This window comes from Thermobia domestica, chromosome 14, assembly GCF_964235325.1.
Source record: "Thermobia domestica chromosome 14, izTheDome1.hap1.1, whole genome shotgun sequence".
Taxonomy (NCBI): Eukaryota; Metazoa; Arthropoda; class Insecta; order Zygentoma; family Lepismatidae; genus Thermobia; species Thermobia domestica.
Window position 1 is genome coordinate 6,461,738 of NC_137467.1, and position 13,435 is coordinate 6,475,172.

The 13,435-nt window shown below is 38.1% G+C and overlaps 1 protein-coding gene across 1 annotated transcript in view; it reads left to right on the forward strand.

Moving 5' to 3' along the window:
• Positions 1–13,435, forward strand: part of LOC145669484 (lipase 3-like) — a 54,805-nt gene that overhangs the window by 26,323 nt on the left and 15,047 nt on the right. The window lies entirely within an intron of this gene.

Here is a 13,435-nt window from a genome sequence, read left to right on the forward strand (position 1 = left end):
TCTTTACATTTTAGAGACATGTATTTCCATATATCTAAAATGCAGAAATTAGGGACCGCATTGGAACCCCATTGGAGTACTCACTTACTTTTGCATAGCAGGGTAAAAACGCCAGTGGTTCTCACTTTAAGGTTGAAAACATACTATTTTGTCTTTTCTCTGAGCATTGTGAATCTGTCGGAGCTATACCGTAGTTGGAAAGACTCACTGATCCTTTCTATAATGACCATGTAGTCAGAATTCAAAAAGGAGTAGAAGGAAAAACAATATTTTAAAATCCTTGCAGCAGTAGTCCTCACCTTAAAATCAAAATGTTCCAGTAATAGTCAGGATTTTCTATCAGTGTTCGTCACTCAAATAACTTGACATAATTTATTCAAAAACGCACTGTGTATCAGTTTAGGGTTAAGAATACAATATAAAGTAGTAAGCTTAATAACTTTTCATCACTTTTAGCACTCAAGAAAGAAAAGAAAAAAACGTTTTTACATACTTTTTAAAGCAATTTCAGAAAGAAAAATGTTAACTGAATTGTAAAGTTAACTGTATATCACTTTCACGTTAAGAATACAATATTAAATACTATGTTTAATAACTATACGTCACTTTAAACACTCAAAAATGAAAATAAACGTTTGTACATACATTTTGAAAACAATCTAAGAAACAAAATAAGTTAACTGAATTCAAAATTTAATTATACATCACCTTAAGCTTAAGAATACACTATAAAATACTGAGATTAATAACAATGCATTACTGAAGAATGAAAACAAAAATGTTTTAGCTACCGATATTGTATTTAGATGTTATTTCTCATTAACATTTTTTTTTTTTTTTTTTTTTTTTTGAGAACTCGTGATCAAGTCTAGGGATGCGCAAGAGAAAAGATTTGAGATTGTCTCCTCTCGAAAAGGTGCCGCGAAAGTTATGTATCGTCTCGAAAACTGGATCCATTTCTATTGGAAGAGCTCTGTCTCGTCTCGAATTTCGTAACAAAAATTATGTCTCGTCTTGTCTCGTGTGCATCCCTAATCAGGTCCATAGCCAAAAACTTCATTTCCGAAGGGTTCGATAGGGCTTTGCGATATCCGAATTTAAATATAGATAATCGATATCGACAAACTATCGAAACTTGTTCGAAATATTGAAAAATACAGCAATATCGAAATATAAACAATATCAAAAATCGAAAATATAGAAATACGAAAGAGAGAAAAGAATATGGATATATCGATCAAAAATTTCGATATCGATGTTTTGATATTTGAAAATATCAACCGTTCGATTTAAATATCACACAGCCCTAGGCTCCAACTGTTGTCACCTTTAAAATTAATGTGAAAATTACTGACTAATATTCTGTAAGTACCATAAGACGGGATTATTTTGCACTTCAGGATTAACTTTGCACAAAATACGGCAAAAGTTTCACAGTCCTCTGTCGGTAAAATGATGGACTGTAAAGAAAAAGTTTCAACTGTCACCGTAAGATAGAACATTGACTATTTGGTTGGCGGTTAACATCAGTTCTAATTACCTGAAGGGTTTGTTGTTGTAGAGGTATGGAAAGCAGTCACTGTAAAGGCCGACAAAATTTGAAAGATATCACCTACAAGAATTTTCGTCAAAGTCAAGTCAGTTTCGTAGAATACTCTGTGTATAATGGGACTTTGAGACAATAGTTGAAATTGAAGTGTGAAACGTTTTAAAGTCATAGAAAAATAAAACTGGGAGAAGGTTGTTTCAGCCTCTAATCGGGGCTACTTTGCACCGATCAAACGTAACCCCTCAGATAGGAAATTATTACTACGGGTACCTCCTGCCATCTAACTTTAGGAAAATTTCCTATTCAGGTAAATGTCGGGATGGATTTCTTGCTGGAAAATAAATTACGAAAAGCGGCGGATTCAGAAAAATAGTTTGAGAGTGACTTCACACAGAAAGACTTCCTTTATTTAGAAACGACTAGACTTTTTGAAGGGCTTGAAGCGTAGACACATAGGAATGACTAACATCAGAATTTTGTAAAAAAGAAATCCTGTAATTTGGGTGAGCTTCAGCCTGAAAGCCTCAAATCCCGTAAATCTTCCACTGATTACGGTTGGGATGATATTCTTGGATATAAAGAGCAACCAAGGCAAATCAGATCTCGAAGATTTTTGCTGTTCTTGAGTTGCCATTTTTGTGGGACATACTAAACTATCAGAACGTGGTTCCTATGTCGGTACCAGAAAATACATAATTTTCTTTACAAATATCAATAATTCGTACTAAGTACTGACACCGGTACCGTAAGTCCAACCTCAATATTTGTAGACTGCATGCAGTTTTGTGTAGGAAGTGAAATGTATCAATAGAAGAGAGAAAACACTGCACAGAAACATTATGTTCGTATGCTGAAAATACTTTTTTGTATATGTTGCAAAGTATCTTCAGCTATCAGGTTACTTTGCAACAAAGTTTATATGAAATGAAATGAAATGAAATTTTTGAGTTTTACGTTCCACGATTATGCCGGATATGCTCAAGGAGACGATGATGATGAGAATGAATGGAATAGTAGAATGAAAATGTGTGAGAAAACGGGAAAACCCCGAGAAAAATCACACACAGTGTTTCTCCAACACAAAGCCCATTTAGCACGTGCTGGGATCGATCCAGGAACTTCACGCAGGAGAGGTCAACGCTCCACAACTGAGCTACCACGTCCCCCAAAACACAACCTCAGAATATATTTCATATAGAGTAGAAATAACAATATGTTGTAAACAAAAAAAAAAAAAAATATGGCCGGTCTGAAAGGCATGTAAGCTAAAAAATTACAATTGCTACTCGATTTGTTTACTAGCATTGTTTAATTATCTACGGTACTGAACATCGCAACACCAACATCATTATGTTATGTCACATCCTTTCAAAACTATGAAAACTGCAAAGTACCTGCTTTGCTTCGTGATGTCCGAAGAGTAAGACGACTGAAGGCGAAAGCAGGCAAGTGGCATACAAATTTATGATGTTGAAGGCATTATTTTTCACAGCTATGGAGAAAAGAGATAGAAACAATAATAACGAAATCTTTGTTTTACGTCCTACGAATATGTTATGTAGGCTGACGGTCACAAATGAGTAATGAAAATTTATGATCTTGGAATACGATTTGGTGGAATAATGAGGGAGAAAAATAATCATTGATTAAATATTAAATTGAAAAGAAATAAGAGCCTGACGCTCAAATACTTATCTATCCGGCACCCATCTTGATCCCTCTAAAATATCATGAAATGCTTGATTGATTCCAAACCCAATAATAGTAATAATAAACACAGAATATATAATTTACGCACCTTGAAATGTAGAAATTAATGGTTGTAATTCCCAGCTTTCCAATAGACCTTTGATTTCTCCAAATGAAGATTCGGATATCTTGTTTCTTCTCAAGCAATAATGGGTTACAATAATCAGTTGCAGTCCAAAGCCAAGTCACTAAGTTAAGTATGAATATAAAAGAATTCATTAGTTAGATGCATACAAAATCCTACGCATGTAAATCCGAATCTACTTATTAAATTGTAAATTTAAACAAACTAAATTATACTACAGATATAGTGACATCAAACATATATTAAATAAGATATACAGGGTGTCTCAAAAGTCCCCTGACATAGGGTAACTCTGTTATTATCCGAGTTATAACAAAATGTCGGAGGGGAAAGCATCTCCAAATATGATGTGTCCAATCTAAAGTGAAGGAATTTTTAAAATCGGATGACCCCTTTGCGCTGTACACTCTTTATGCGCCCAATGTGAAATGAAAATGCAACGTTGCCATTTACCTGGACCCACAACATAAGTGAGTGAAGTTACTGTCTTTTACGCGAACATGTTGATGGCCAGTCTCCGTTTCAAACAGTAACTTCATTCACTTATGTTGTGGGTTCAGGTAAATGGCAACGTTGCATTTTCATTTAAAATTGGGTGCATGAAGAGTATACAGCACAAACATCTCGTCCGATTTTTTTAAAGTGTTCACTTTAGATTGAAAACGTCATATTTCGAGATTTTTTTTCCTCTTACATTTTGTTGTAACTCTGATAACAGAGTTACCCTATGTTAGGGAACTTTTGAGACATCCTGTATACATCATAAGAAGTTCCTTTCTAAATTCTACACGGATGTGGTTAAATTGAATGTGAGGTGGGTGATACACATTAGGCCTTTTGGGAGTACGTCACACGGACGACCGTAATTTTGTGTTCAAAATTTTTATGAACTGGTGGGATATGTGATACATATGGCCACGGGCTAGAATTTTCTCAGTATGTCAAATATGCAATCAGATTTCATGCAGCTTAATTTGGTGGAAAGCTATTGCCAAATGAACGTTACATTTACCTCTCTCTTGCAGATGTTGAACCATGCCGTTAGCACGTGAGGAATGGATCGAAATAATCAAACTGTGGGGCGGGAGGAGTATATGTGCAGTGGTTGCCGATTGCAGAGTCATCCACAATGTGACTCTGTGTCACATGTTTCAGTGTCACAGTAATTAACTAAATTTGAGAAGACGGGCACATTCGTGAACATACATCGTAGCGGTTCAAACTCGCGGGACCTTGTTCCTTCCCCATTTTGAACCGGTACATGAAAATGCCATTTACTCCATGTTTGCCTGCGCCGATTTTGAAAATTCCTTCACTAATCGATTTCTCCCGTTGAGTACTACAAGAACCAGTTAAAATCTCGCGGGCCCTTTATTCTTCCCCATTTTGAACCGGTACATGAAAGTGCGATTTTTTTTCATGCTTGCCTGCGCCGATTTTGAAAATTCCTTCACTAGTCGATTTCTCTCGACGAGTACTACAAGAATCAGTTAAAATCTCGCGGTCCTTTTTTCTTCCCATTTTGAACCGGTACCTGAAAATGCGATTTTCTTCATGTTTGCCTGTGCCGATTTTGAAAATTCTTTCAGTAATCTATTTCTGTCGTCGAGTACTACAAGAATCAGTTAAAATCTCGCGGGCCCTTTTTTCTTCCCCATTTTGAACCGGTACATGAAAGTGGGATTTTTTTTCATGCTTGCCTGCGCCGATTTTGAACATTCCTTCACTAATCGATTTCTCTCGTCGAGTACTACAAGAATCAGTTAAAATCTCGCGGTCCTTTTTTCTTCTCATTTTGAACCGGTACCTGAAAATGCGATTTTCTTCATGTTTGCCTGTGCCGATTTTGAAAATTCTTTCAGTAATCTATTTCTGTCGTCGAGTACTACAAGAATCAGTTAAAATCTCGCGGGCCCTTTTTTCTTCCCCAAGCCAATATTTTTTTGTATATTTTGAATGTATTCAAGTATGGAACAAAAGTATTATATAATTCCCTTAGTAGGCTTCTCAACTTAATATTTTTCAACTTAAATTTTATTTATTTTAATTATTTATTTTCTTGTGACTCAATATTTAATTGCAATCGTTCATTGGGGAGAAGGGTGGCCATTCTCAAATATATAAATATAGTATTCTTAAAATTTATGTGTTCTCGTACTATTAGTTTCTTCCACTAGACCTGGAAATTGCAAAATTAATACCTGGAAAACCTGCAAAATTCAGGGAAATTGAGTTCCATATTTATGTATGAACACTGCTATTTACAATTTTTTTTTTTTTTCGAATAGGGAGAACTGTACGAAAGGGTGGTTTGAGAATAGTATAACAGTAGGTTTCTGGGAGTGTTGTTCGAAATGAAATCTTTAAGTTTTACGTCCCACTATTATGCTGGCTAGGCTCAAGATGACGGGGTGTTGTTCGGTGGGGGTCAATGTTGCCAATTTTGGGTAAAGTCGCTAAATAAGGGGAATTCGACCTCAACGATAGCGCAGGGTGACCATAAAATTGTCAGTTAAAAACGGGACAGGTTCTTGCAACACTAGACTTTTAGATCTACCTTTGTTCTTATCAGTGCCTTGATATCAGAGTTCCCCCTCTCTCTCTTCGTTACAGAGCGGGTACTTATGAAAAAGGAAAGACACGTTGAAGTTTATTTAACACACAACCAACTGCTAAAACCTCTGCTGCCTTTCGAGCAGTACTGCGAACTATAGAGTATTTTTAATATAGGGATTTTCAGTTCAATTTTTGCCGCTTTGTTATTATTAATACTTTTAAAAGGAGTAAAGGTACTGGGTTTGTTATTTACTTCTTTCATTTACATAAAACGGGACGAATACTACTTTTTTCCATCTACTGACGGGACGGCCGCGACACGCCCCTAAAACGGGACTGTCCCGGTCAAAACGGGACGTATGGTCGCCCTACGATAACGACAAAAAAAAAAATCCGATTGGAGACTTTTTGGGGTGATTTTTAAATGACGATTTACCTACGTACACATTTAGCGACTTTTTGCTGCAAACAAAATGTTCATCTGTAGAGAAGCATTATTAGTTCAAAACAGTTTTTACGTTATTTTTTTCTGTTTGTTTGTTTTAATCAGCGCAAGTGATGAAGAGTTTGGAAATACAGCGTACTCACTACTCCACAATCCTGCATTGTTATGTTACCCTTGCCCTCTAACGAAGAATAACTACAAACTTGATGTCCTTTAGTTCGCAGAGTTTCCGTTGAGAGACACACGTAATACATCATTACCGATAGCAACAAGATTAGCTATAGATGCGTGAAAAAAGGCGAAGAAGGTGTTTGTTATATTTGTCCTCTGGGGTCTTTTAATTATTCTGCACTTTTTCTTTTACAAAAAATTGCTTAACGTAAGTACTGTAGTGTTAATTATTTCGGAACTATTTTGACCACAACATGAACAAAAGTACCCGAAACAACCTGAAATGATCCCTGAATTAAAGGATTGGTTACGCCCTGTTTACAAAGATGTGAATAGAACCAGCGGCGCAAATCTGTCTTCAACATGGGGGGGGGGAGGGTAAGACCGTTACCATACTTTTTTTGGCGATGTCCAAAATACTTATGAAGTTGAAAAACAATGTTGTGGAGGATCAGAGTTGTCTTTAGCGTTAGGAGGCTGCAGATTTGAGGCTTATTCTGGGGGACATCTCACGTTCCTTGGTAGCAATCGGACAAAAATCATCAAATTTCTCCCAAAAAACACATTTCAAATCGGATTATTTGGGAGAAGTCCCCCTCAGTTCCAAGATTGGAGGGGACATGTATCCGTCATCCCCCCCCCCCGGGATTTGCGCCAGTGAGTAGAACATATTGTTTAGTTTACATCTACAACTTTTACAATGCTTATAGACAATTAATTTCTCGATTATTTCTTATAGCGACTTTTCACCCAAAATTGGAGTCGTCACCTCTCGTTTCGCAAACTTATTGCCAACATTTTAGAAACTGGCTGCGGGGAGAGCTACAATGGATGATTCAAGTTATTTCGTCGCTTCTGCTGTGAACCTAAGTACAAGATTCCAAAAGTCACATTTTTTTGGTTCCAAACAATATGTCTGCTGGGTGAAAGCACAGACTGGAATGTGTTGCCTTTCCTACCTTATCTTTAATCCCATAGTAGCTCCTTTCCCAAAGTTAAAAAAATGCAATTCTTCCTTTCTTAATAGTACTTATGACCCAAAGTATTACGTAAGCATTGTATGTTACTTATGTAGCTCACAGAGCCGCAGCTATGGGCGAGCAAGCAAAGCACGTGTCCCGGGCGCGTGGTTGGGGGGCGCCTAAAAGAGAGGTTATATATTAGTACTTTTCCTGGCGGTATTTAATACTTTTCATCAGAGTGCAAAATCATGAAATCAAAGTGAGAGGAAAAAATGAAATGAAATCTTTGAGTTTTACGTCCCACGGTTATGCCGGTTAGGCTAAAGGAGACGGTGATTATGAGAAATGAATGAAATGGTGGAATGAAGTAAGTGGGAGGAAATGGGAGAACCCCGAGAAAACCCACGCACACGGTGTTTGTCCACCACAAGGTTCACTTGGCGGGGCTAGGATCGAATCCGTGACCCCAAGCACCAGAGGTGAACGCTCTACCACTGAGCCACCGCGGCCCTAAAAGTGAGAGGAGACTGGAGGAGTGAAGAGAGAGAGAGAGAGAGAGAGAGAGAGAAGAAAACGCTCGCACTTTTACACTTCAAAGTAAATTAAGTCATTTATTTTTTCTGTCCCCCTCCTCCCCCTCCCCTAAGTTCTACTGTCAAAGTAAATAGCTAAAAACACTCCCAGGCCAGAAGCGCATCTACGTTGGAAATTTGATCGAGATCGGTCGGTCGGTCGGTGCAAGAGATTAAGAAAAAATGAAATGAAACCTTTGAGTTTTACGTCCCACAGTTATGCCAGTTAGGCTAAGGGAGACGCTGATGATGAGCAATGAATTAAATGGTGGAATGAAGTAAGTGGGAGGAAATGGGAGAACCCCGAGAAAACCCACGCACACGGTGTTTGTTCACCACAAGGTTCACTTGGCGGGGCTAGGATCGAATCCGGGATCCCAAGCACCAGAGGTGAACGCTCTACCACTGAGCCACCGCGGCCCCCGGCCGGGAATCGAACCCGGGTGTCCCACGCCAAAGGCGTGTTCATTAACCACTTAGCCACGAAAGAGCTCATCTGTGAGGCAGTGTAAACCCCCCAAAAAAGAAAGAAAATAAACGCACACTGGATGTTTGCGCAACTGAGGATCAAAACATTCTCAATGGAGTATGAGAAATACTAAACGTCAATCAATGTGTGCTTTTGCTTATTCATTACTTCGTTAATACTTAATTCCTTCTAGAAATAGTGAAACAATACTATGAAGAAACACTAATTAAACTAATAACAATTACGTTGTATTTCTTACCATACCGTTTTTACCACCCATAGAATTTCAATCTAGCACTATACTGCATTATCACGCCGTAACGAAAGCTGAAATTCAAAGACATGGCACTCGTTAACTCTTGAAGCTGTGTTGTAGCTACCTGTATATCACGCGGCCTTCGTTGGTACTCCTCAACATAAATACGTCACAGCCCAAAGCCAGGAAACATCACAAACAGAAGACAGGGGCACAAGCAGTGCCTGACACTTCACGAACTCAAACCCACCAAGACTCAACTCAACATGACCTTCAATTACGTTCTAGAAACCAAACCAGTGCTAAGGCACAAACTCACCAACTTCCTATATGAAAACACAAGAAAAAAATCTAACGTTTTGGTTCCAAAGTGATGACATAACAATAATACTAAAAAGGTTTTAATTTTCAGTAACCCAAACATTAATTAACTAGGGAACATAACAAAGCAAAAATAAATAAATAAAAATAAATTAAATTAAAAAATAAAAACCTGACAAGTAAGCTCTCCCTGACTACTTTTTTTTTAAAATTTCAGTGAGGCTGTAAAATATGTCAATATCTTCGTTATATATATATATATATATATATATATATATATATATATATATATATATATATATATATATATATATATATCATTGTAAACAAGTTCTTTAAACAAAAGAAAGCTCTGAGAGCGCTTACCTCTGACGCGGTAGGTCCCTGGTTCGATTCCTGCTCCCGACAAATAGGCTTTTGGTGAACACTGTAGTTGTGGTTATTCTTAAGACTTTCCAGTTTCCTTACATTTTCTTGATTCCACCATTATCATGTATCTCATCGTCACCTTCTCTCTTACATTGATGTACAATCATGGGGCGTTAAACTAAAAGAAAAAAAAATCTTGCAAATATCCTAGTAAAAATGAGTTTTCTAAACTACACTAGTGGCCCCGCGTAGCGTATTCGCTAACGCTCTCGCCTTCGGTGCGAACGGTCCCGGGTTCGATCCCGGTGGGGGAACTCGGTCGAAAAAGTATCAAAAGATTTTAAGTCCAGCCATCCTGAATGAGGTTTCCTTGGCTTTTCCTCATTCACAGCAGGCAAATGCCGGAGTGGTACCTAACATATAGGTCCCAAGCCGTTTTCTCCCTTCCGAAATCCAAAAATGAAAATGAAATCTTTGAGTTTTACGTCCCACGGTTATGCCGGTTAGGCTAAAGGAGACGGTGATGATGAGTAATGTATGAAATGGTGGAATGAAGAAAGTGGGAGGAAACGGGAGAACCCCGAGAAAACCCACGCACACGGTGTTTGTCCACCACAAAGTTCACTTGGCGGGAGCTGGGATCGAACCCGGGACCCCAAGCACCAGAGGTGAACGCTCTACCACTGAGCCACCGCGGCCCCATTTTTCCCCAATCCATTCTTCCCTTCCTTTCCCCGGATAGTGTGATCACCGAGGGAAGTCATCCCTCATATGCGACGGGCTAACAAGGCCATTGATGCCGAAAGCCCAGAAATCTAAATCCTAAATCTTCACTACACAAGGGAATTTTCGCGCTGAAAACGGTTTATTAGCAATTATGTTAAGCAGCCCTGTAGTAAATCTGCACCAAGTAATAAATCGTCACATATAAAACGGAATGAATAAACACATAACATTCATTTTGCTACCTTGAAATGTAAAATGTTTCAAAACATTAATATTCAAAGATTTCTCAAAATTCAGATTCACCCATTCCATTGTCCTCAATCATTAACGAGTTTTACAATAGTAAGAATTGTATTCATAAACTACATTACTTACTTAGTACTATATTAAAGCAAGTTACACTAAAAGAATATATAATTAATGGAATATTTAACTAAAGTAATAGTTAACTAGTGTACTTACCCAAGCATTTTTCCTTCCTCTCTTCTTTTCTGTTTGTAAACAACCTCGTTTCGCAAGCAAAAGACGGTAGTTCAATGACGTCAGCCATGGCGAAAGAAAGAGGTGTCTATAGGCGGCCTGGATCTCACACACAGATGGACGTATATAACATATAGCTGAAGTATTTAACATACGTATATGTATGTAAAATACAGAAGATTGTTAGAAGTCAGACATCCTGCAGCGACATGATGTAATATCTAAGCGGGTAAAAGGCAGTACCTGTGTAGCATATGGATAAAGTACGCTCCGTACAGATTTCCTTAGTAAACATAACGAATCCTTGTATTTGTACAATATACCGCTGTCCGGATAATGGATTTTTCTCAGTGCGGGATGAGGCCTCTTAACATGTGAAGGATTGATGCATAAGTGCGTAGCATATGGTAATCAACGTAGCTTTATTCACGTACCTTTATACGATTGCAATGATTAATTAACACAAGCAGAGGTGGTTAAATAATGTTATCCATAGAATACAAATGACGCAAACAGCGATGATTTCAGGGTCCCCTTCTTGCTCTCATTTTGGGTTAAAGGGGGCTCAGTGGTAGAGCTCTTACCTCTGTTGCATGGGGTCCCTGGTTCGATCTCCGGCAAAGTAAGTTGTCGTGGGTTTTCTCGGGGTATTCTCGTGTCCTTGCACATTCTCATTCCACCAATTCTTCCATCATTATTCACTTACCTTAATCAGCCGTTTCCCTTACCCTAAAGGAATTAGATTTCTGGGCTTTCGACATCTAAGGCCATTTAGCCCGTCACGCATAAGATATAACATCTCTTGGGAATTACAGTATCCGAGGCAAGGGGAGATAGAAAGAATTGGGAAAAGAAGGAAATGGTCTGGAACCTGTATGTTAAGTACCATCCCAGCATTTGTCTGGTGTCTATAAATGAAGAAAACCTGACTCAGGATAACTGTCCTGAAAAAGCTTTAACACCTTTACGACCGATTGTCAATACCGAGAAACTACAGGGCACAAACGTAGGACGTTACACAAAGTTCCTTTTTTTTTTTCAACCTGGGTTAACCAATATTATCGAAGTACTACTTTCACTCCCTGCGTACTCAAATCCCTCTCAGAGGAGGAAAACTTTCTAAAATTAGCAATGCGCACAATATTGAGTGGTCATAATTTATAACGAGCTAATTTGTGCGTTATTGACGATGATTGACATAAAGAGGAGCGCAAAGCCTAACAGTCATCCTAACTCTGAAACACATTAAAAGTCAAATTAGTTTTCCTGGAAGTAAGAAACAATATCTTTGCATATGCATTAGTCCCATACAGCACAAATTGTTTTCACCGCTCCTACTGCACTTTGATACTCGATTAAACTAAGGAGGTGCGGTGGCTCAGTGGTAGAGCGTTCACCTCCGGTGTTTGGGGTCCCTGGTTCGATCCCAGCTCGCGTCGTGTGGACTTTGTAGTGGACAAACACCGTGCTCGTGGTGGGGTTCCTTGGGGTTCTCCCAATTTCTTCATTTCAATCATTTTTCATTATCACCGTCTCCTTTAGGCTAACCAGCATAACTTGGGACGTAAAACTTAAAGATTTCATTCCATTTTCGATTAAACTGAAAGAAAACTTCCAGTTTAACGTCCCACGCATCTGTCCGCTAAGAGACAGAATGATTAAGACAAGTGAATGATGATGAAATAATTAGTGGAATGATTATGTTGGAGGAAATGCGAGTATCCGAGAAACCTACGAACACGATGTTGTCCACCTCAACCTTATTGGGCTGGGGCAGGGCTGGATTAACCAATCTGGAGTTCCGGGGCTAGAAAAAAAATATGTGGCCATTTCTGTGAAAGTACAGTACGAAAGTTAAAGGAATATGTTTCATATTGTTGGTCATATTTTATTTTACGATGATTGTATCTTAATGATGCTTTTTCAGATAGCCAGTTGAGATTTTGATCAGAGTTGGAGGCTCGGGGCTATATCCCCCTTAAGCCCCTCCCTTAATCCTATCCTGGACTGGGGATCGAACCAAGGACTTCATGCAGAAGTAGTTCTTTGCCAAAAGAAAAAAAAATGATATTAGGTCAAGCACTAGAATTTTAAATAAATCGGAAAAATGGCACTACGAAACCACCAAATATTGTAAGGAACAGCATGTTACTGTTTTACATAGGTCTACCAGACACCCTGCTTTGAGCGGGACAGTCCGGGTTGGTTTCGTGTTTACTCCCACTCAGACGGAGAAATTTAGTTTCTAGTCGCGAAGTTATTTAACAACTTTTACAGCTTTTACCATAGAGAAGTTTAGTGCAAAAGTCAAAAGTGAGAGGACTAATGTTCTACAAATCAACTTTGCAATAACTTCCAGTGAATTCTTTAATAAAATAGAGAAGCTTTTTTGAGAACGGTTCATTCAAGTGAAATGCATAAGCTTGAATAATGTGTAGTAATTCTTCCTTCCCTCCTTATTTTATGGATGTTAAACTAGTTAATTGTTAATTTTTCTTGCTAAAATTGTTTTTCATATTACAGGGAAGCCCAAAAGTACGTCACAGTACCGTACTGATCAGCTCATTGCATTTTATATAATTTCTTATTGTTATCCATCAGGCAGACTTAAGTTTCTTTATTATTTGTTTTTAATGTGTTTATACTTATATCTTAAGCTCGGAATAGCTCAAGCAACTACACCCATAAACTAGAATGTTATGCTAGAACAATGTTGGGGTGTATA